Source organism: Lissotriton vulgaris, chromosome 4_1 (genome assembly GCF_964263255.1).
Source record: "Lissotriton vulgaris chromosome 4_1, aLisVul1.2, whole genome shotgun sequence".
NCBI lineage: Eukaryota > Metazoa > Chordata > Amphibia > Caudata > Salamandridae > Lissotriton > Lissotriton vulgaris.
In genome coordinates this window covers 1,252,293,705-1,252,317,063 of record NC_141691.1, presented here as the reverse complement: position 1 = coordinate 1,252,317,063, position 23,359 = coordinate 1,252,293,705, and the positions used below count along the sequence as shown (strand labels likewise).

At 42.8% G+C, this 23,359-nt stretch overlaps 1 pseudogene; it reads left to right on the top strand.

The window, feature by feature from the left end:
* The first annotated feature begins 1,700 nt into the window (after positions 1-1,700).
* Positions 1,701-15,876, top strand: LOC147723105 (pre-mRNA-splicing factor 18 pseudogene; annotated as a pseudogene).
* The last annotated feature ends 7,483 nt before the right edge of the window (positions 15,877-23,359 follow it).

Genomic DNA, 23,359 nt, shown 5'->3' with positions numbered 1-23,359 from the left:
ATGTTTGTAAATTCAGCCTGTTTCCTCTAAAGGAAACAGGACAGAACTAATTTTTTTAGCAAATTTTATTGAGCATTTCATAACATCTTACATCTCCTTTTATGCAATGAAGTCCTACAGACATTCAACATTAAAGTGTGTACTGGTCCCTTCTATCTATAATCAATCATGGTGCCAGACTAGCAGGAATGCAAGAGAAACATATTAATCAGCCACCATAGCATTCTTGTAGCCCTTGAGATCTCTGGCGTTGAGGACCCGTCTATTTTCTTAGATAGCTATCAGTCCTGCTAGCTCCATCTTTCTATATCATGCCATCCTATCCATGTAACATTGAGCAACCACCCAACTCCCTCACCTCCTCCCTCCCTCCCCCTAGACGTGCCTTAGCATGAAGTCACTCTATCTGTTTTGCCCTTTGCTGGTTTTATTCCGTAGGTTCATTAGCTACTGGCCTGCCGGTTCAATATTAAAATATCGATTGTAAACATATTGATGAAAAATGTATTGATGTGAAAATATCGATAACAAAAATATCGACTTCCTATACATAAACAGATAAGTACAATAATATCTATAGAAAAAATATTGATGTAAATAATATAGAAGTAAAAAATATTGTCTTAAAAAAATACATTACTTAAATGAACTTAATTAAATAATATTAATTTCATTAACAAAATTAATTAAATTTAATACATATTTTAACTAATTATAACTAATTATCTTAATTTAATAAATATAAGCACAAAAAAGTGCACATATACATATATTTACTTAAATACAAGTTATTAACTATTATCTTTATTTAATTTATAAACTTTTTAAATTATATAAAAATAAAATATACACATATATAAATGATGTAAATTAAATTAAATATTCTATATGTAATTAACAGATTGCACTATTAAACAAAGAATACAACTTAAAATTACTATTCCCTTGCCAGTGAGTGCAACAGTAGGGCAAGCGTTTGATAGCATAGGGGTAAACATTACTATCGCCCTCCGATCGGAGACAAGCAGAGAGACTGAGGAGGTGAGGTGAGGTGTTTCAGCGGAGGAAGCTGCTACTTAGCCCCGTCCCCCCTGGATCGGCGCATAACAACGCCGAGAGCGCACAGTTATTTTATCTCCTTTTACTGTTTTTATTGTTGTACAGAACAATAGAATTATCACACAGCGGACTAGGATTCACGTCTACAGAACCCTTGATCTTCAAAAGGGTGGTCCTGACGTAGCATGCAGCTTGATTACACGGGGTAAACAATGACTGCAGTGGCAACATCGTGGATACCTTAATGGCACCTTTACTTATTGTACTATTATTTTAACTTTTATTTTTAACTTCACGCTAACATGGCTGACAGTATTTTTTGGGGTACAGATTAGCAAAATGGCTGACCACTCCAAAAACGAGGGTGAGAGGCCCAACCCCTGCCATGGGTCACTCTTATCATAGATCAACAGCAACCCCTGTGGAACCAACACTAAACACAACAACTGAAAAAGAACTAAAAACAAAATGATGAATGGAAATGCGAATGGAAAGTAAAACAAGACTACACCAGGCGATCCACAGTCAATGGAAAAAGACATAGGACTGCACAGCTGTCTTCCTATCCTCTGTGTTTTGTATTTGTTTTGGGGGCTTAGAGGGGTTGTACGACGCCTGGGCTGTTCGCTGGCAGCACCATGATGAACATTCTGAAGGCAGAGATCGCCTGTAAAAGGAAGCTGTTGGAGGACAAGGCGCTTGTAGGGAAAAACAAAAAATACTTCAAACACAGTGAGCTTGCAAGAAAAGATGAAGAGGCATACTTCCAGAGGTGTGGTCTCAAGATAGAAAAGGATGATGAGGAAGAGCAGCCATCGTCCTTAAGTAATCCTGTATTAGAGCTCGAGCTAGCAGAGGAGAAGTTACCGATGACTCTTTCTAGACCAGAGGTGATCCGGAGGGTGAGAGAATGAGGTGAACCGATTCTATTGTTTGCTGAAACAGATTATGATGCTTTTCAGAGATTGAGAAAGATAGACATTTTAGCACCTGAAGTTAATAAAGGCTTGAGGAACGACTTGAAAGCTGCCCTGGATAAGATTGGCCAGCAGTACTTGAATGAACTTGTGGCAGGCCCAGAACCGGGAGAAGAGGATACCCAGAATGACCTGAAAGTTCATGAAGAGAATACCACAATCGAGGAGCTGGAGGCTTTGGGAGAATCTTTGGGACAAGGTGATGATAATAAAGATATGGACTTTAATACACTAAATGCTTATTTATTTTGTGATTTACTATTTGCATATGTGTATATTTTGGATTGTCTGTGTATGATTTATGATTTTCAGACTGCCTTAATTTGCCTAAAAAACTTTTGTCTGTCCTCCCTTGAGTGTGTTAGTTGGGCACCGGCTGGTGTCCCACTTGTATCACACCTAACTTTTCTGTATCTCATGCATTGAAATTAAACTGTCCGGCTGGACAATTGATATAGAACTATTTAGTCTATATTTATTGGAATTTACTGTCTTCTGGTCTAGGGACATTGTCTCTGTTAATAGATAAGGATATGGACAGCATAACCAAAGTCATGAAGTTTCTTCTTGGAGTGTGGGCTAAAGACCTAAATAGCCGAGAAGATTATGTGAAACGTAGTGTACAAGGGAAACTTGCCAGCGCCACGCAGAAACAGACTGAATCCTACCTGAGACCGCTGTTCCGAAAACTTCGCAAAATGAATCTTCCAGCGGATATTAAAGAATCAATAATTGATATCATAAAGTTCATGTTGCAGAGAGAGTATGTGAAGGATGGCCACCAGAGTACCAGTGTACCGTACAGTCCCCTGCCTGACCCCAAGATGGCTTTCCATAGTGGACCCCTATACGTTGCTTTACTTCCCTGGGACAACAATTGGACATTGACCAGACCTTGAACCTATCCCCTAACCTGCGTACACATCAGGACTTGGAACCTGCGGAACTTAGCCCAGACTGTGGAGACCTAGTGATTTGGCTGATGCCCGTAGAGTTACCATATAGCTAAAGAGGAGATGGGTTGTGGACTCCCCCTCCCTGCCATCACTTACCCAGCCGGACCTTGGGCAATTTTTCCCCTTGTCTCTACGTCCTATCTTCCTCCTGCCCCTTTACCCTATCCCCTTACCCTTCCTTGCTCTAATCACCTTGTCCCCTATGTTCTTTAAATGCTTTTCTTAATACTTATGTAACTTTTAACTGATGCAAATTATAACATTATTGTCCCTCAGGTAAAGCGCTCTGATTCCATCTGGTCTAGCCAGCGCTATATAATACCTCATTATTTAATTTTGTTCCCATTTAGTACTCTTTCTCTCTTTGTCTTCCTCTCTAGCTCCTATCATTATTATTATTATTATTATTATTTAAGGATTTGTAGAGCGCCTGGTGACCCGGAGGCATCCCCGCGCTATAAGATCTGTAAAGTTGGCTGAGAGGGGAGAGGGGGGGGGAAAGACCTTTTTATTTAGGGAAGAGGAGCGTTTTGAGCTGCTTGCGAAAGCGCAGGTAGCAGGGTTCCAATCTCAGACTGCGGGGGAGCAAGTTCCATCGGGAGGCTGCCTTTACTGAGAAGCGGCGACCTCCGGTACGTGCCCTCCTAAACTTGGAAACATTCGCCAGTCGCTCGTTATCCGAGCGCAGAGATCTAGGGGCTTTGTACGGGGTAACCATGTCTCCTAGGATAGAGGGGCCTTGTCCATTGAGGAGCTTGTGGGCGATGCACATAGCCTTGAACTCGATCCTCTCTCGCACTGGCAGCCAGTGGAGTGCCTTAAGGGCCGGTCTGGTGGAGGATCTGGAAGGAAGGCCCATCAGCATCCGGGCAGCTGCATTTTGGGTTCGTTGCAGCTTGCCCAAGGTGGCTTCGGGGGCTCCTAAATAGACAGCATTGCTGTAATCCAATCGTGCAAGAACCAGTCCTTGGACCAGCAGTTTCCTGGAAAGAGGGGGAAGTAGGGGGAGGATCTTGCGGACTGATCCCATAAGTCCAAAGCAAGTTCCGGCTGTTTTAGTAGCCTGGGTTTTCATGGATAGGTCCGGTTCGAGCCAGACCCCCAGACTCTTAATTTCTTTTCTGGGGGTGGGCACCTCACCCATGGAGTCGGGCCAGACGGATAGTGGAATTGTTGCCCATTTCTTACCCATCAGCATAACTTCTGTTTTTGACCTGTTGAGTTTGAGTGAGGATTTGCACATCCAGAGGTGGATTTTCTGGAGGCAGTGCAGAAGATTATCCGGGTATTGGTCTAGATGTGAGAGCGAGACGACCAGTTGCGTGTCGTCCGCATAGCTCACCATCTTTATGTTGAAGGGGGCAACTACATCCTCCAAAGGGGCCATGTAGGCATTAAAAAGGGTGGGGCTCAGTGAGGACCCCTGGGGGACCCCACTTGTCAGAGGAAGAGGGTCAGAGCGGGAGCTACCATCCCAGACCTGAAATGAGCGGCCCGACAGGAATGACTCTAACCAGGCCAGCGCTGTGCCCCCGAGTCCTGCCCTGGCCAGCCGATGGAGCAGGACACGGTGGTTCACCGTGTCAAAGGCTGCACTAAGGTCCAGGAGGATCACTGCCACTGATCCCCCCGAATCCAAAATGCACCTTGCCTCCTCGATGACGGCGAGGAGGGCGGTGTCCGTGCCTTGGCCAGGGCGAAACCCCATTTGGGACCGTCGCAGCAGATTGTTCGATTCCAGAAACTGGGACAGCTGAGCGTTGACCAGTTTTTCAGCGATTTTGCTGATGCCTGGAAGGAGCGAGATCGGTCTATAATTGGCCACATCGGCGGGGTCCAGTTGTTTTTTTTTTAGCAGGGCTTTGACTACCGCTCCCTTCCAGCTAGGAGGGACGGTGCCTTGGGACAGAGAGGCATTGATCAACTCCAGGACTGGGGGAACAATCGCAGGGGCGACTGCTTTAAGGAACCTCATGGGTGCGGGGTCAAGGGGGGAGCCACTTTTCATTTTTGCCAGAGTCTTTTCGACTTCGTCCGATGTAACCGCCCTAAAGGCAGTAAGCAGCGGGCGTGGGGCTCCTACTGGGCAGGTGTAGGGCGCCACAGTGTCCCAGCACATTAGCTGGCTAGGCTGCGGAAGTGAGTCTAGGATGTGGGAGATTTTGGAGTAGAAGAATTTTGCTAATTCTTTACTCCTGTCTGGAGAGGCCCTGGTCAGAGATGGGGGTTCAGGAACTTTTAGGAGTTCTTTGACGATGAGATAGGATTCTCTTGCGGAATTAGTGGCATTTTTTATCCTATCGTCATAGTAGGAGGCTTTAGAGATTTTCAGAGCAGCTTTATATGCTCTCAACGTCCTCCGGTATGCATCTTTGTTGGAGTGAAGCCAATCCTTCCTCCACAGTCGCTCAGCTTTTTTACATTCCTTGCGGAGGGCTCTGAGTTCAAGGTTGAACCAGGGGGCTGAGCCTGTCTTTCCGCTCTTGTCTTCGCAGGTTTTTATAGGAATGATGGAGTCAAGTGAGTCGGAGATCCACTTCCTGATGTTACTATCAGCTGTAGCAGGGTCCCCGGAGGGGGCAGGAGTCGTTGATTCTAGAGCATTGGCCCAGTCCTTGATAGAGAGTCTGGAACATGCTCTGTCCCGGGTGTATGTGGTGGGCTTGGGGGGCTTCCTGAATTCTCCTGGCAGAAATAGGGGGACCAAAAAATGGTCTGTCCAGGGGAGGGGGCAAGAGGGTCTAGCCTGGAGGGTACGGACATTTGTAAAGACTGGGTCTAGCAAGTGGCCCTTGATATGGGTGGCTCCGGTATTTGCTAGGTGGAGACCATAGGCAGCTAGGTCTAATACCAGGTCAGCAGCCCCTGTGTCTAGGGGATCATCAAAGTGAATATTGAGGTCCCCTAGCACGGTGAAGTTGGGTGTAGAGTGGGCAAGAGCTGATATGGAATCAAGTAGGGCGCTGGCAAAGGGGCCGAAATGGCCAGGGGGGCGGTACACCAGAATCCCTGTCAGCGAGGTTGTCGGGGTTAGATGGATGGTAAAGTGGCAACTCTCTGAGTCCTTGATGTGAGCATTGCTAATTCTGCAAGAGAAGTGGTCTCTATGCAAAATAGCCATTCCGCCTCCTCTGCCACAGGGGCGTGCTTGGGACTGGATAAGGAAGCCCGGGGCCAGAGCCAAGACCACATCCGAGTCAGAGTGCGGTGTGAGCCATGTTTCTGTGAGAAACAGGATGTCTAGCTCATGGTCCACAAGCAGATGGTTAATAAGTAGGGCGTGCATGGGAATCGACCTACAGTTCAGTCCTGCTAATTTCAGGCCAGAGTGTGTAGGTGGCGCCTGAGTCAGTTGTAGTTTGACCGGGGGGCAGATGGCACAGTTTGTGAAATTTCTGCCTGAGTCATGAACATAGTTACAATGTATGTTTTTTGTAGGTCTGAGACTAAGTAAGGCACGTCGCGAGTAACACACCCTCTCTGTGTGCCCTATCCACTCTCCCCTGAATCTCTCACCTTGCCTGCTAGTCTGCCTAGCCCCCTGTCCTTTTGTGCCCTTTGACTAAGCACTCCTTCTCCCCTTGTTGGGTAAAGATCCAATATTTATTCTCTGAAGTCTCATCGTACCACTGAAAGAGTCCACTGCGCCAAGGGAGCCACTCACAGCTGAGGTATGTTATGGCACCCCTTGGCAAAGCACCCCCTCTCCCCTTTTTGGGGAAGGATCCAGTATGTAGGCCTTGGAGTCTCAGAGTCCCCTCTGAGAGAGTCCACTGCGTAAAGGGAGTCTCTCACAACAGAGATAGGGAAGCGATACCACTTCCCCTGGGATCACAGCTTACTGGACTTTGGACATTGCTTTGACTCGTCTACCGGTTTGTGTCCCAGTCACCCTTCCCCTCCTCTTTCCTTGCGGTGTCCTTCACCCTCCCCTCCTCTTTCCCGCCATCATTTCCTGTCTACTTCCTCAGCTCCTTCCCCCTCCCCTGAATCTTTCCCCTTCCCTGCTTTCCCCTTACCTATTTGTGCTCATTGTTTATCCTGACCTTACAAGTAACTATGTGGCCATGCTCTAATAACTGTGTTACCTTTGTAACAATGTAACCTGTAACTATGATCTGATGCTCATGTAAAGCGCTCTGATACCTCCGGGTCTAGCCAGCGCTATATAAAACCTTTAAAATAAAAATTAAATAAATAAATACTATTCCAAGTCCAGTACGTGCAACTGTAGGGAAAGCATTGGATAGCGGAGGGGTAAAAATTACTATTCCCACTCCAGTGAGTGCTACAGTAGGGAAAGCGCTGGATAGCGTAGGGGTAAAAATTACTATTCCCACTCCAGTGAGTGCAACAGTAGGGAAAGAGTTGGATAGCGTAGGGGTAAAAATGATTATTCCCACTCCAGTGAGTGTAACAGCAGGAAAAGCGTTTGATAGCGTAGGGGTAAAAATTACTATTCCTACTCCAGTGAGTGCAACAGTGGGGAAAGCGCTGAATAGCTTAGGGGTAAAAATTACTTTCCCCGCTCCAGTGAGTGCAACAGTAGGGAAAGCGTTGGATAGCGGAGAGGTATAAAATACTATTCCCACTCCAGTGAGTGCAACAGTAGGGAAAGCGCTGGATCCTACAACAATAAAAAATAAAACCATCAACATTTTTATTAAATGTAATTTCTAATATTAACATACTTATTATATAAATTTAAGTATATTTTTATTAACAAAGATAATAGAAAATCATGAATTACACATGAATTAATACTATAATATCCACACAACACACCTAAAATTAATTACACAAAAAAAATAATTAATTAATGGAAATTAATTTATAAATATTTATTAATTAATCAAAAAAATTAATTCCTTACCATCCTTCACACCATTTACACATATAAACACCACAACTCACACCTAAACGTAATTAAACAATTAACATAATTAATTATTAATTGATTAATTGAAATTAATTAACAATTCTTAAACTATTATTAATTAATCACTTAACACATTAATTATTCAATACCTTTTATGTAATTAAATTACTTCTCAACCTATTCCCCTATAAACCCACAACCCGCTACGGATTTAAAAACGAAAAATTTAAACAAAAAAAAAATTTACTATAAATTATTATTTAAATCTATATCATTAAATTACTTCCCACCTTATTCCCCTATAAACCCACAACCCGCTACGGAACTAAAAACACAAAATTAAACTTAAAATATATTAATAACTAGTAACATTTTAAAACATATAATGAAATGGCAAACAATTCTCATTAAAAACACTCAAATACATAACATTATTAATAATTCAATATTTTTGTCAACTATATTTTTGTAAACAATATTTAAGACGTTGATCTTTTTGAAATCGATATTACTTACCTGTCAGTCGATATTCTTGTCCACGATATTTTTGTTGTCGATATTTCTTTACCACTGTATTTTTGTGGGGATATTTATGTCCCTCGATATTTATATGTCGATATTCCTGCTCTGCACCAACCTATCATCGGCCCTCTGGGGGCAGCAGATTGGGGTTCATTCATGCTCTCTATTCCTCAATGGTCCCCTTTACTCTTCCTCTTCCACTATGCTAGGGGGTGCTTTAGTAAATCCACTAGTGCTTCCCAGTCTCTGGCTGCTTCCATGGATCCTCTTCCTCATCTTGCTACACCCAACTTTACTTTCCCCTTTTAAGTCGCTCACCTTGTGAATTCCTTCTTCCACCACTCTACTCCGGGATCCCCCTGGGTTTTCCAGTTTCCAGTGAGCTCTCGTTTGGCTAACAGGAGCGCCAAATCCTGGAACTTAATTGTAACCTTGACCTAGGAAGTGTGTGGGAACCAGTATTGGAGACAGTAGCCTGGTGTTACATGAACGTCTTTCCCATTTATGTCAGCTAGCAGTTTCGTCACTTCCCGCCAAAAGAGTCCTATTTTAGGACAGTCCCAGAACATGTGTAGAAATGCAGCATTTGCTTCTCCACACTGAGGGCATAGGGCTTCTTGTGTCCGAAATTGTTTATGGATGAGGGCTGGTGTGAGGTATGCTCTGTGTAGTACCTAGAGATTCATTCATTGGAACCTGGCATTTCTAGTGGCCTTTGTTGTCCTTTCCACTAATATGTCCCAAGCTTTCTCTTTGATAACTCCTCTTCCCATTTTTCCTGCAACTGGGTGACAGCAGACTGTGTTTCATTCATGAGGAGTCTCTATAAGCAGGTGACCGCTTTATAAGTCCCAGAGGCTGTCACCACATATTGGTGTCCTGACATCGGAGGTTCAGAGAGGCCTTCTCCCCAGTGCCTCCGTATTGCCTTTATGAGGACATCATAGATTAAAATGTGACATTAGGGTATATCATACCACTCTCTAAATTTGTTGAATGGAAGGAGGGATCCTTCCTCATATAACATGCCTATGGTGGTCACTCCTGTCTCCAACCAGGTTTCTAGGCCTTGCCAGTTTCCCTCGTGTGGAAGTGACATACATAGGGTCAGTGGTATCTCCAGGCGTATTGTTTTTTAGTTTTAGATCTCTGGTGGTCCCTGATCCAGCATTTACATATCACTTTAACTTCCTAGGTTTCCTCTCCCCACTTTGTCGGTAGTCTTAGCACTATGCTAGACAATACTGTTAGAGTAGGGACCGCTTCTTCTGGCTGGGTTGTTCCTCTCACCCTGCCAGCTTTCATGAGCCACTTCATCGGTGCTGCAAGATAGTAGTATTCGAAGTCCAGGAGTGCAAGGCCTCCGGCACTCTTTGGCCTAATTAATGTGGTCCACGTCACTCGTCTCCTACCTGTCCCCCACATAAAGAAATCACCAGTGATTGCAGATAGCGGAAAGTTCCTGCTGGGATCCAGAAAGGCAACACCCCAAACAGATAGAGCAGTCTCATAGCTCATAGAGTCACCATTTTCAAGAAAGCTATTCTACCCATGACTGACAGGGGTAGTGCTCCCCAAAAGGTGAGACAAACTTTCACTCCGCTGATTGCTTTCCCTAAGTTACCTTCCAGTAACTCCACCCTTTCATGGTAGATGGTAACTCCCAAATAAGGGAGACACCTGCTCTCCCAAGACACCGCCACTTCCATTTGTGGCTTCTCACGACCTCGAATTGGAAGACAACCGATGATGAGAAAGGGGCATTGAGTTGGTAACATCTGCCAACATCCCCGAGGGTGTTCGCCCGTGAGGTGCCTTCCTCTCCACCACACATTTTTTCGTCTTAAGGAGTGTACACATGTGGTGAAGTGTGGATTGATGTACTGTTAGTCTATATGGCAGACATCTATGGGACGTCACGCTGGACACTTTTTGAATTGAGACCGCAGTATTTAATTTTCTTTGGAACCATAGAATGAGTGGGGACAACTAGACATTAGAGGAGCAATACCACACTGCGATAGATAGCAGGGGTTTAGCTCGTTTTGTAAAAGATGAATGCAACTCGAGCGATGTGTACTCATGTCTGTGCTAAGTTATTAGCGCCCCAGGTATAGGGATCTTGTTGTTGATTTACTGATTAGAGTGGAGGGCGATCCCCTATACCGTTCCATATCCCTCTTGACTCCTTTTGTTATTGTCTGGCTTCTCACGACCTGCCTTGGTAAGGAAAGAGGCACGACTTACTCCAATTAAGTCGGAGGCCCGATACTCTTGCCAAAGATGTAAGCAGTTCCCCAGCTCCAACCAGGTCATCTCTTGCATTCTGCAGGATCAACAACAAATCATCTGCATAGAGCACTAAATGCTGGGTGCAGCCCATTACCTCTAAACCCCTATAGTGCAACCCCATTCTGGTCGTGGCTTCCAATGGCTCCATGGCCTGAGCAAATAACTTTGGGGAGAGTGGGCATCCCCGTCGCGTTCCTCCCTGCATCTGATAGGCATCAGATATCAGCCCCCCAGTCTTGACTCGAGCCCTAGAATTCAAATATAGTAGGGACATCCATTTTACAAACTCTAGGCTCAAGCCAAATCTCTACATTACTCTAAAGAGGTAAGGCCATTCTAGGCTATCAAAGGCCTTTTCAATATCGACTGCAAACATGACTGCGATATCTTTATCATACGATTCTGACTCTAGGATCCATATCAATCTTCTAATATTCATTGCTGTGCTGCGCATTGGAATGAACCCCGCCTAGTCTATATGTATGAGATCCGTCATATGGGTTAGAAACCTCGTAGCCAGAATTTTACTTAAGACCTTATAGTCTAAGTTCACCATGGATAGGTGTCTATATCCTGTCTTGTCCGTTGCTGGCTTACTGAGTTTCAGCAAAGGGATGATCAATGCCTCCCTTGTCGACACTAGTAGAGTCCCCTTTTGTTTTGCTAGGTTATACACTTCCTCTAATCTCGGCTCCAAGATGTCTACATACATCAAGTAAAACTCGACAGGAGGTCGTCCGTACCTGGTGTCTTGTTTCTAGCCATAGCTTTAATAGCGGCCCTAACCTCTCGCAGTTCTATATCTCTTCCCAGCATTTCTGCAGCTCCCTTGTCTATAGTTGGTAAGGCTTGGGGCCCTATGAAGTTGTCAATCTTGGTCTCTGAGCACTTCGCCTTTCTCCTGTACAGTTCAGCATAGTATCTAAAGAACACCTTATTATTATCTTGTTGTTTATATGACTCCCCTTCTGATTCATCCCGGATTTCAAGTATGGTCGAGCCTCCCTTAGCCGTATTTGCTAACCGCGCTGGCATTGCCCAGAACTGTCTCTCTCAGCATGGGCTCTGATCATGTAATTTTTATAATAAAAACAGCAGAGCCTTTCAATCTGTTCATCTACTGTCTCCTTGGCTGCCAGAGGCTGTCCTTGTAGCTCCCTATCTTCTGGCCTCACTTTCTCCAAGTCTCTAAGGTGCTGTTCGGCTTTCAGTGTGTCTCTCAGGAGTGTTTTCCTAATACCAACGACCTCAGAGATATATTTTACCCTGACCATCATCTTTAAAGGCATCCCACTCCACAAATGGGTCAGTGGCCATCCCTGCATTGGCCTCAAAGTATTGCTCTATCTCTGTTCTTATTGTTGCCTGAAAGACCTGATCTTCAAAGGTTTCCAGCCTTAGACGCCAGGTGGGGATGCTCGGCATTTCTCTTGTCCATTGGAGCCCTACCAAAAGGGGATTGTGATCGGAACTTGTTGGAGCTAAGTATTCCCTTGTCTTCATGTGTTCATGTACCTCTGGTGAGCATAGTATGGCATCTAGCCTAACATGCAGTTCATGCAAGTAGGAAAAACATGAGTAATCCTTATCTCTTGGGTGTAATGCCCTCCAGGTATCTATCAGTCCCCACTTTCTGCACGATTCAGCTGTTGTGGTAATGGGGAAATTCCTCAGGGTTGGATGGGAGCAATCTAATTCAATATCTGTGATGCAGTTAAAGTCTCCTCCCAGTATCATTGAACCTACCAAGTGTGGGGCCAAATTTTTTTAAAGGGTCACCAGGAAGGAGGCCTGATCTGCATTCAGACCATATACTCTCCAAATTGTTATGTCTCTACCATCTAATTTGTCTACTAGAACTACATATCAACCTTCTAGATGTTCTTTGTGTGTATTACACTGAATGGGGACTCCTGGTCTCACTCAAATAAGCACCCCCTCGCGAAAACCAAGTATTTCGTATAGGATACCTGACCTCTCCATCTCCGCCCTAGGGCCTCCCCTTCCTTAGTAGTAATATGTGTTTTTTGCAGCAGCGCTATATGTACACCCCTCCTAGTCAGGTATGCATGTGTATTATGGCACTTATGGGCATACGTATCAAGCCCTTTTCCCGTTTGTGAACGAGAAAAGGCCATTTAGGATTTATAATCCCAAAAGTGCATCGCAAATTAGAGAATCGCAAAATTTGCGATTCTCTATTTCACGATTGCATTTAGGAATCTCAAATTGCGATTCCTCAAATGCGATGTAGAAAGCACCTAAGTTGTACGAATTTGGCATAAGAAATCACAAATTGCCACTAACTGACAGTTGGTGGTAATTTGCAAATTCTTTGAAAAAAGCACTTTTTTCAAAGTGCCATGTGGCACACATATATGCCCTTAGGCCATGTATGTGCGCCACATGTGCACACACGCTCATTTCAGGGGTGCATCCTTATGACACGCTTGCACCCTTGAAATTGCACTCGCAAATTATGAATATCTTCCCATTCACTCCTATGGGCCTCTAGGCCCATAGGGATGAATGGGAAGTCATTCCTAAATTGTGACTCACAATTTACGAATCGCAAAATATTTGTGATTTTTTATTACATCTTGTTTTGTGATTCTCAAATAGCTATTCTCAAAAAATCGCTATTTGAGAATCGCAAATACAGGATTTGATACATATGCCCCTTAGACATGGTGTGCATACCTCTCACATTCCACAAGAGGAATTTAACATCTTTGACGGAACCCATTGGGATGATATCAGCAGAATACAGGGAAACAGTCAGCGAAAACAGGACTGCATTTAAAAAGAAAAGTGTATTTCTTTTTTTCTGTTGAATAACAGGCAGTGTTCTCCTGGAGCAATGCCTCCACTTAAAAAAAGGTTGTTTTTACATTCACAAAAGGGAAGAGATCCCCAGGGGACCCCTTCCCATTTGCAGATGTGTTACCACTATATGTTTGCAGTTGGTAAATTATTAATGTTTTGTGACTGGAAATCAAATGGAAAACATTATTACATACCATAATGATTAGGTATTTGTAAGGGACACCCCATCCGCATACAAATCTGTTTTTGGCGCAAACCCAAATTGTATACCGAATCCCGGTTTGGGTTCCATACATGCCAAAATGCATTGTTGCTGTCGCAAATGGGCCATATCTGCGAATCGGAGCGTTTGCCAATGTAGAAAAGCTTAATATAACTATCCAAAAATGAGTAGTTTGCAACAGCGAGGCTAATTTAGACATGTTTTAAAAGTGGAAATACAATAATTAGGTAATTGCCTTTTACCAGGACCAAAGAATAGAGCCACAACAAAAAGAAAGCATATGTTCCTATATGTTTGTACAGGTTTCAGAGATAAAGCCAACTTGTTTACACTTTCTTTAGTGGCTACTATTAAGCAAAGTTTCAGTTTTGCAAGCTGTTGGACCTGACCCTCTCCGAAGGGTCACACCCAAACGTTTTGCCTTTACCTTCCACTTTTTTGGGCTAAATTTAACTTGCTGGCCTTGGGGCTCTGTGCACTTTTTCAAAGCTAACCTGCAGTAAAATGCTTGTGCTCACTCCTCTAAACATGGTTTAATTGGCTTACAACTGATTTGCATAATTAATTTACTTATACATCCCTTGTAGTGTGGTGTACCATATATCCAGTGCCTTTAAATTCAATTCTATCGGTGAGCTTGAAACACTGATTGTGTCACACATTTAAGTAGCACCTTCAAACTTCTCCCAGGTCTGCCATTGCAGCCTGAATACAGATTTAAACTGCCAATTCCACTTCGCAATATAACCCCCTTTCCAAGCCTTAAGCTTACCTTTTATTGCATATAAGTCACCACTAAGATAGGGCCTAGGTAACCCACAGGGTAGGGTGCTTTGTAATAAAAGGTTGGACATGCACTTTTAAGTTTACATGTCCTGGTAGTGAAAAACTCCAAAATTCTTTTTTCACTACTGTGATTCCTACTGTTCCCATAGGATAACATTGGGTTGCCTTATTACATATAATATAAGTGCTACCTTTTGATTGGGACCAGCTAGCCAGTTTATGTTTGATATCTATGAAATTGTAATGAAAACTTCTTTGATTTCTTATTACTATTTTGAAAATGGTACTTTTAGAAAGATGGCATTTTCCTGCATTTAGCCCCTTTGTGCCTCCTACCAGGTTTGGGTCACATGATTGAGTGTAACTGACAGTAGATGTTGTGAATTCCACCCAGACAGTCACACAATAGAGGGATTAGGTGTCCATGAATGGACCATCTTCTGCCAGGATGGGGGTGGAGCTGAGCACAGTCCTTCACAGAAAAGACTAGTCACCTCCACATTGTCACTGTAGCCAGGCAGGGCAGGAGAGTCAGGAAAGTCCATGCACTTTAAAGTAGAAACCTCTAGAGACATCTCCTAACTTCAAAGGCAGAATTGGTTATAAAAATAGGAACATCAGACCCACCCTTCAGTTCACTCCTGGACCTGTGAAAGGACTCTCATAGGACTGCCTGCTGTTGTGACTTGCAGTGCACTCAGCAAGACTGTGTTGCTGTACATGGGTGGACTGTTTTGCTTCCTGGAGCCTCCCTTGAATCCTCAGAGGCCAGCTCTGCTGTTTGAGCCCTCCGTCTTTACATGTACGCAGGACTGTCAGAGGGACTCCAATGGCTTGTTTGCTGGTCTCCTGTTCAGAGCCACAGGGTCACAAACGGCTCCCACCATATTGAACCTGCCACCAGATCAGGCGTGTGTGAGTCATGATCACCCAGGTGGTGTCCCACCATTCCTGGATGTTTGGTTGTGATGCAAAAGGCACCCAGATAGGCAAAATCCAGAACTGAGAACTTGGAAAATAGTTGCCTAAAAGCTGCTCTGAAATATGAGGGCATGCTGGGACCAACCTGCTTATCCAGCCACTCAAGGTGCATAGCCAGTCGGCCTGACATTGTGGCTTCTCCCACTACATTCTTCTCCATAGCAGCAAATCCTGATCAGCGGTCCTTCGTCAGGGGAATATCCAAGCCCCTGGAACTGTGTTCGGCTACAGCCTCATGTTCATCACACTGGAGATTTTCGGCTTCCAAATATTACACTAAGTCCGAATGTAGAAATCTTCACCCCGGCTGAGATCCAAGGCTCAGTGATGACAGAGTGCCCTCCTCGGACACAGCCTGGAGCCTTATCCTGCTGAGCCTGAGCTTTACCTTCTTAGAACATTTTTCTCAAAATTTCTTCTAAATCCAAAGGTAATTACTGACCAGGCCAATCCACTTCCAGGTGATAGGATTTTCTAAAAACGTTAAAGAAAATCATAACTCTGGTTCTACTGATTTTGTTTGATTTGGTGTCAATCAATTTATTAAAATGTACTCTATGTTTCTAAATTGATGTGGGGTTTTTCTTTTATTGTGTTTACACTTTATTACTGTTTTTGTGCTTGATAAATACTTTACACATTGCCTCTACATTAAGCCTGATGCTGTTTGCACCAAGCTACCCAGGTTTAAGCACAGGTAAATGTAGTTAATTTTTGTGGTGCACCCTGCAAGGGATTGTGACTGTTGCTTAAGCAGGGCTCATACCCAGATCGACCAACAAACCACTTTCTCACACAAGCATTTATTCATAGATGGGTAGCGACCATCTGTTGCTGTGCACATTTTAAACATGACTGGGCTTTTGGTATGTTTAAGGATTTCTTCTGACAATCCATGATAATCAGTATACATTTTATACAGAAAAGTATGGACAGTGATTAAATAAGAAAAGAGAAGTTAAGCAGATGTTAAACAATAAGTGGCAAAGGAAAACGCGCAATCCAAGTGTTGGGTTATAGAACTAAAATGTCCTTATTGAACCGATTGCAGCCAATCTGACAAAAACTAGCAGATTCAGCTTTGTTCTCATCCCCTTGACTCTGTTACTGAACCCATTCTATTGCACAGCAGTGCTTGGTCCTTGAAGTCAAAAGCCGCTGAGGTACATATTACAATGAAAACCACATGATGTCTCTTATCTCTCAAACATAACGTTTCGTCCTTGATATCTGTTACAGCAGTGCATCAAAATGCTTAAAAACTTGAATAGAAATAAAAAAAGATATTATTATTCTCTAAATACTTTTGAAGTTGTTGTATCACAGTGGGTTCAGTAATTTTTGCTTTTAGCATTGCCACAACACCAAGTTAATGCCGCTCAAACCCTTCAATTCATAAACATATAATATTCAAATTCTATCATGCAAGCATAGCATCATGGTCACTGTAAAATCAAGAAGACTCCTCAAATTGATGAATAAAGTTAAGTTTATTCCTAAGAAGGAAATGTCCCATCCATCTGCTTGGTTCAGTCAGGTGCAACTGACTTACTGACCACACACATTCCATTGCCACTTAAAGACAATTCATCCTCCACGTTCCAAAAATGGTCAACATTCCCACCAGTCTTGCATAACCAACCTTTTTTAACCAATGAGCGTAATTCAACATCAGAATCACAGCTTCTTGCCACTTGTCTTCTTTTATATCATCATGCTGAATATTACAAACCCATTCATTCATATCTTCATCCTAAGAGTCTTCATCACCTTCTTCATGATGGACTAATCTTGAAAGTGTATCAGCGATGCAATTACGCACCCCTGGTAGATATTCAACCTTGAAATCATAAGCCTCCAGACCCACAATCCATTTTGGTATCCTGCTAGAAATTACTTCAAACCCCTTTTTATTGAATACTTCACACAAAGGTTTATGAACACTTCTCACCAGGAATTTGCTACCCCATAGTACATTTTTGAGTTTCTTAATGGCCCAGCGAACTGCCAGAGCTTCTCTCTCTATAACAGAGTATCTGAGTTCTGCACCTTTCAAACTTCGAGAGAGAAACAAGATAGCATTAATTTTTTCACCATATTCTTGCTTCAAGACAGCACCAAGGCCTTTCATGCTTGCATCAGTGATAAGCACAGATTTAATTTGCTTGTGTTGACGTTGAGCATGATAAAATTGTGAAAGAAGTATTGAGAAGGTTCTGCAAGAATAATCTCACTGTTAAGTTAGAAAAATGCAAATTCAAGAAATCATCTATTGATTATTTAGGGCATACCATTTCTAGTAAAGGTGTTGTACCTAAACGATAATTAATTGACACCATTCAGAATTTAGCCTCACCTACCAATTAAGAAGAAGTGATGAAAGTTATGAGTATGACCGAGTACTCTGGAAAATTTGTAGAAGGATTTGCAGAAAAGACTGCCAACATTAGGGAATTGTTGTACAAAGGTGTTGTGTTCAATTGGTCGAATTTGTGCGAGATTGATTTATCCTCATCACCAGTGTAAAATCAAGAAGAATCCTCAAATTGATGAATAAAGTTAAGTTTATTCCTAAGAAGGAAATGTCCCATCCATCTGCTTGGTTCAGTCAGGTGTAACTGACTTACTGACCACCCACTCATTTCATTGCCATGGTTTTCCTTGAACAATAACTACAACTCTTCACAGCTCTTAAAGGAACAAGTAACAGAATATAATTAAATAAGCACAATGTTACAGTCAATCTCACAGGTTTAAAGGTCACTTTGTTTCTGATATGCTATCTACTATCTATTTTACCTTTAAATCTTTCTCATTTCTGGTCTTGTTGTGAGTTTTGGGAACTAAGGGAAGGAGCTGAAGTGGTAGGTATCAGTAGAATGAAAAGACCTGTTATTTTGTAGACTACCACAAAGATATGATATGTGACTACCTCTACTGTTTATACTTCTTCTTGGGCAGATGCATGCACAGTTCTCTGCACAGTTACTAATGGCAGTACACTGTTGCAGATCCCTCTGCAAAAACACATAGCAACACTCCTTGTAAAACTCCTAGAGGCTTATTAACAAGCCCATTGCGCTGGCGATGCGTCACTTTTTTGGATGCCTTGGCGGCGCAGTGTGCCTACCCACATTTACAAGGCCTAGTTAAACCACCATCTGTGGTTTTTCATGGCCTTTTACATATTTCCCCCTTTCACGCATTACTCTGTGTGAACAGGGCATTCCATGGCTGGTGCTGTGAGTGTTCCCATGCAAAATCCATGGAACCTGATGCATTCCCAGACTTGAACGGTTATTATTGTCTGCAATATGAAAGACCACTATCTGAAGGATGTAAGTAGTTTGTTGCAAGGTTGATAATGTGAAAATATATATCATTAGGTATGAAATACCCTCTGGCATACAGTAAAAGGATATTGCAAGTGACATCGGAGTTCCATGACCTTACAAATGAACTCGACCTTTGACATCATTCCTTTATATGGTTGTGTCTTCAGTGACTTGCAATTTCCTTATAATATGCAGCACAGGGCACTTTATCCAATATATTGTGTCAGCAGTCATGCCTAGCAGTTGGCCGCTTACAATAAGTCATTTCTGTAAGAAGCTGAATATTTTTAAAATTGAATCCATGCAATAAGAGCGAATGTCAATTGCAAACTTTTGTAGAGGAGCTATTTCACAAGAAAGAGAATTCTTATTTTATGTTAGATAGAGCACCACCAAAGCAACTAATTTGAAGCTAGAAAAAATAAATCAGTTATGTACTGGAAAAAAACCCTATGACATATCACTATTATTCTATATAATATATTAGGAATTGCACAGCACCCAACTCATGCAGATGCTGATTTACAACTTGGCACAGCTGCTGGTTTACACCTTTCAGAAGTATGCCTGGAAAGCTGTCACGATTTCAAGTTCCCAGGTATACCTTTGGTACACTCTTGTGAACTTTTCAACATGAGTAACTGTAGTGTGTACAATTACCAAGTTCACATATTATCCCTTTAATTGAGTGGCATATTCTTTGAATTTTTTTCCTCCACTACTAAAATAATTTTCCCCATGAGGGACCCCTTCCCCTATACCTTTACATAACTTTTAGGTATGCCCTTTCCCTACCTGCTTTGGAAGTAATTTACTCCTGCTGTTGGTTGGAGTAAATCTCTCTCCATTTTCAGGGAGTTCTGGTAGCAGTTTTTACAGGCAGATGTACTTTTTTAGAGGAAATGCTAGCATACTCATGAAATGAAGTGATAGTTTTACCTGTGCAGAGCCAGACAATCTGATGGAAATGGCAGTCTCAGGATAGATACCTTGCAATGTCAGCTTCATCTAACAAATCTAATCGCATTAGTAAGAATGAGGGGTGTTGAACTTGGCAGTGAGTGATATCTCGCAAAAAAGTTCAGCTCAAACGCCAGAATATTAAGAATGAGGAATAGAACATCTGTTCTGAAAGGGCAGGATCTTAGAGAGACCCACTCTCTCAAGGGTTTTGGATGACTAATGTAATGAGAGTCAAGGCTCGAGCAAAAAAACAGCCTCGATTTTGAGAGGGACAAAGAAGTCATCCTAATAGCGTTAAGAGATATGGAGACACATGCATCAAACATGCCATTTGCGATTCCTTATTAGCGAAAAATAAGGATTCGCTAATAAGGAAGCGCAAATGCCTATGCATGTAGGAATCGCTGAGAAAATAGCGATCCCTACAAATTCCTTAATTGAGACTCGCAAATTGCGAGTCGCAATTAAGGAATGTCTCACTATCCATTCCCATGGGCCTACAGGCCCATAGGAATGAATGGGAGTTTGCATGCGCAATTTGCGAGTATCAAAGGGTACTCGCAAATTGTGCATGCAATTTCAATGGTGCAAGGGTGTCAAAATGACACCCTGTTGCACCCCTGAAATAGTGATGTGCACCCATGTTGCACACACACATGCTCCCAAGAGGGAGTTTGCTGTTCAGTTCTGCCACATTCCAAGATATAATATTTAACTGTTGGTTTGGCGTAGGAGCTGTGCTGTGTGGAGAGGTGGAGATATTTCCCTGCAAAGAGACTGGAGATGGTGAATCTATATACAAGTGTGAATCAATGACTAGTTCTGGATTGGTGCCCTATTAGTGCCTACTGGACATGGAGGGGTTTGTAATGATTTGGACGGATAGAGGGGATCAGAGGAGGTGGATCTTGTAGTCAATCATTGGACTCCAAGGAGCAAGTACCTGCTAGGTGCATTATTGCCTGTGTGTGATGTGGTTTATCCAGCTTGTGCAAAGGCTGATGTCTAAATCAGAGTACTACACTTACATGTCAGCTAGGCCTGACTTTCCCCAACTGAAACCCTTGCAAAGGATGTTCAGTTTCATGAACAGCTGAGATTATGTACTTCTGACTTAAACATATTTAAAAATAAAAAGGTCAGAGAAGCTGCCCTGGAATATGAATGTAGGACATTGGGAGCACTGTCTAGGCGGAATACACAAAGCCCAACTGTCAGCTACAGTCAGTCATGTAGTCAGAGACAGGCTGCAGGCATCAAATGGCTAAGGCAATAAAATTCCAACTTTCTAAAAGTGTCATTTGTTAGAATATCAATTTAAAGTCCAACTACACCATAGGTTAGGGCTTTAAATTGTGATTTAAGACTCCCAAACATGAAGCGGTTATTTCTTCCTATTTGGAAAATACACTTACAAAATTTAACAAGGCTACTTCAATGTTATCCTGTGGGAGAGCAGTACTTGCAAACACATGTAATAGTTTTTCACTACCAGGACATGTAGAATTCAAAAGTACTTGTCCTACTTTTTAAATACATTGCACCCTGCCCTTAGGGATATCCAGGACATACCATAAGAGTGATTTATAGTTTTAATAGCAGGCTGGAGACATGTTAAAAATGCAACTTAAGTGAGCACTACAACCACTGCTGCAGGCCTACTAGTAGCATTTAATTTACAGTCCCTGGCCACATGTAATGCCACTTTTCTAGGGGCTTATCAGTAAATTAAATATGCCAATTGGGTGCAAGTCAACGTTAGCATGTTTTAGGGAGAGAACACAAGCACATTTGCACTGGTTAGCAGTGGTAACGGGCACAGAGTCCTAAGGCTAATAAAAACGAATTTAGCAAAAATGGAGGAGTGAAGACAAAAATTCAGGGGATGATCTTGCAGAAAGGGCCAAATCCAACAGGTGATATGGGCGGTAGGGGTAACATCGCAGAGAACAGAAACATCACAGGTGCAGCAGAGAAGTACATGGCAACACAAAGCAAGAGGTCAGCACAGAAGCACATAGAAAGATAGACGAACATGGAGACAGGTTGTGCATAGAAGCACATGGCGATACAGAGCAACTAGGAGATGGGGCAGAGAAGCACTCTGCATGACAGAGGACTACAGAGATGGAAGCAGCTAAGCAAACGAGAGAGACAGCTGGAAATCACGTGTTCTCTCAAAGAGTACTTAACTAAAAGGAAAAAGAAGCATACAAAGAGTAGTGTAAGGACACACTAATGCTTCCATGCTCCATGCGAGGGAAAACTCATGATGTGAAGGTTAAGCCCACATAAACCATTGAATAGGAAGTGAGCAAATGAGAGTGACAATGGGGCCAAGTAATGGTAAATCAATAGTAAACAATGGCTGCGCTCTAACACCCCTGCTAGCCGACAAAAAGTCTTCCAACTGTCTGAGGTGAGATCTAAAAAGCAAATCACAGTGTGTACTCAGACATATGAGAAATCATCACATGGATGCTATAAAGCCACTACCTTTAAATGTGAGCACTAGTGTTCATGCTGAGTTTGAAATATAAACTACCAGACTGCAAATTCCATAATGTCTTTCGGTGGCCCTGCATCACCCAATTGGAAGCTTGTGGAATCTCTTCGTTACTTTATGTCAGGCAATATTGTATGGCTAAAATATGTTTGGCTAGGGGAACTAGGGGTGGCACTCTTGGTGGTTTAAATTCAGAAATAATCCTTAGATACTTAGGCAAGATTTCCAGATAACAATTCCAACAATTTTTCACAGACATTAAAACTTATTTTCAGTATCATTCCCATTTTACCAGCCAAGAAATATGAACATTAAAGTTTAGTGTTGAGCGTACAGGAGAGCTTTAAGCTTTAATGACAAACTAGCCGATAAACCAGGAGTTCACAATTAAAGTTCAAAATCCTTCATGAAGAAAACTTGGCTCACCTTTAGATAGCTCTGGCTATACTCAAGGCCTAACTCCAACAAAGGTGCAGGGGGTGGAGGAATGAAAATTTCCCTGCTTATAATGATGAAAAATTGAGGTTGCGGCAATGAGTAAAGAATGTCATATATTTGGATTATAGCTGAAACATTGGCATCACCAGAAAAAAAAGATAACAAAAGCCTTCAGGATAATGTTCTTTATCATCCCCTTTTCTTGCCAGCGGACAAACGATTCCACCCAAACTCCTTCAACAATTACAAAAGCTAATCATTTCATTTTTTGAGGGAAAGGAGGGAACCTACAGTAGGCAGCAAACTGCGTTATCCAACTTGATCTAACACTAAGGGGCCGATTCCGATTTTGGCCAGAAGGGCTCCTAACCATGTTCGGAGCCCTTCCGACTGAATCCTTTAGTGCCGGCCAGATTCCTTCCCGAACGAGCCATTCAGATGGGCTCGGTCGGGAAAGAATACGACTTGGATTTCCGGATTGTGGACGATAGGTTCGGAGAGTCTGTCCGCAGTCCAGAAATCCTTCAGTACTCCCCCAATCACCTCTGTGCGACCGAGGGAGTACGATGGCAGCTTTTCACTGCCTTTTCGTGCCGGTCTGTCCGGCATGAAAAGA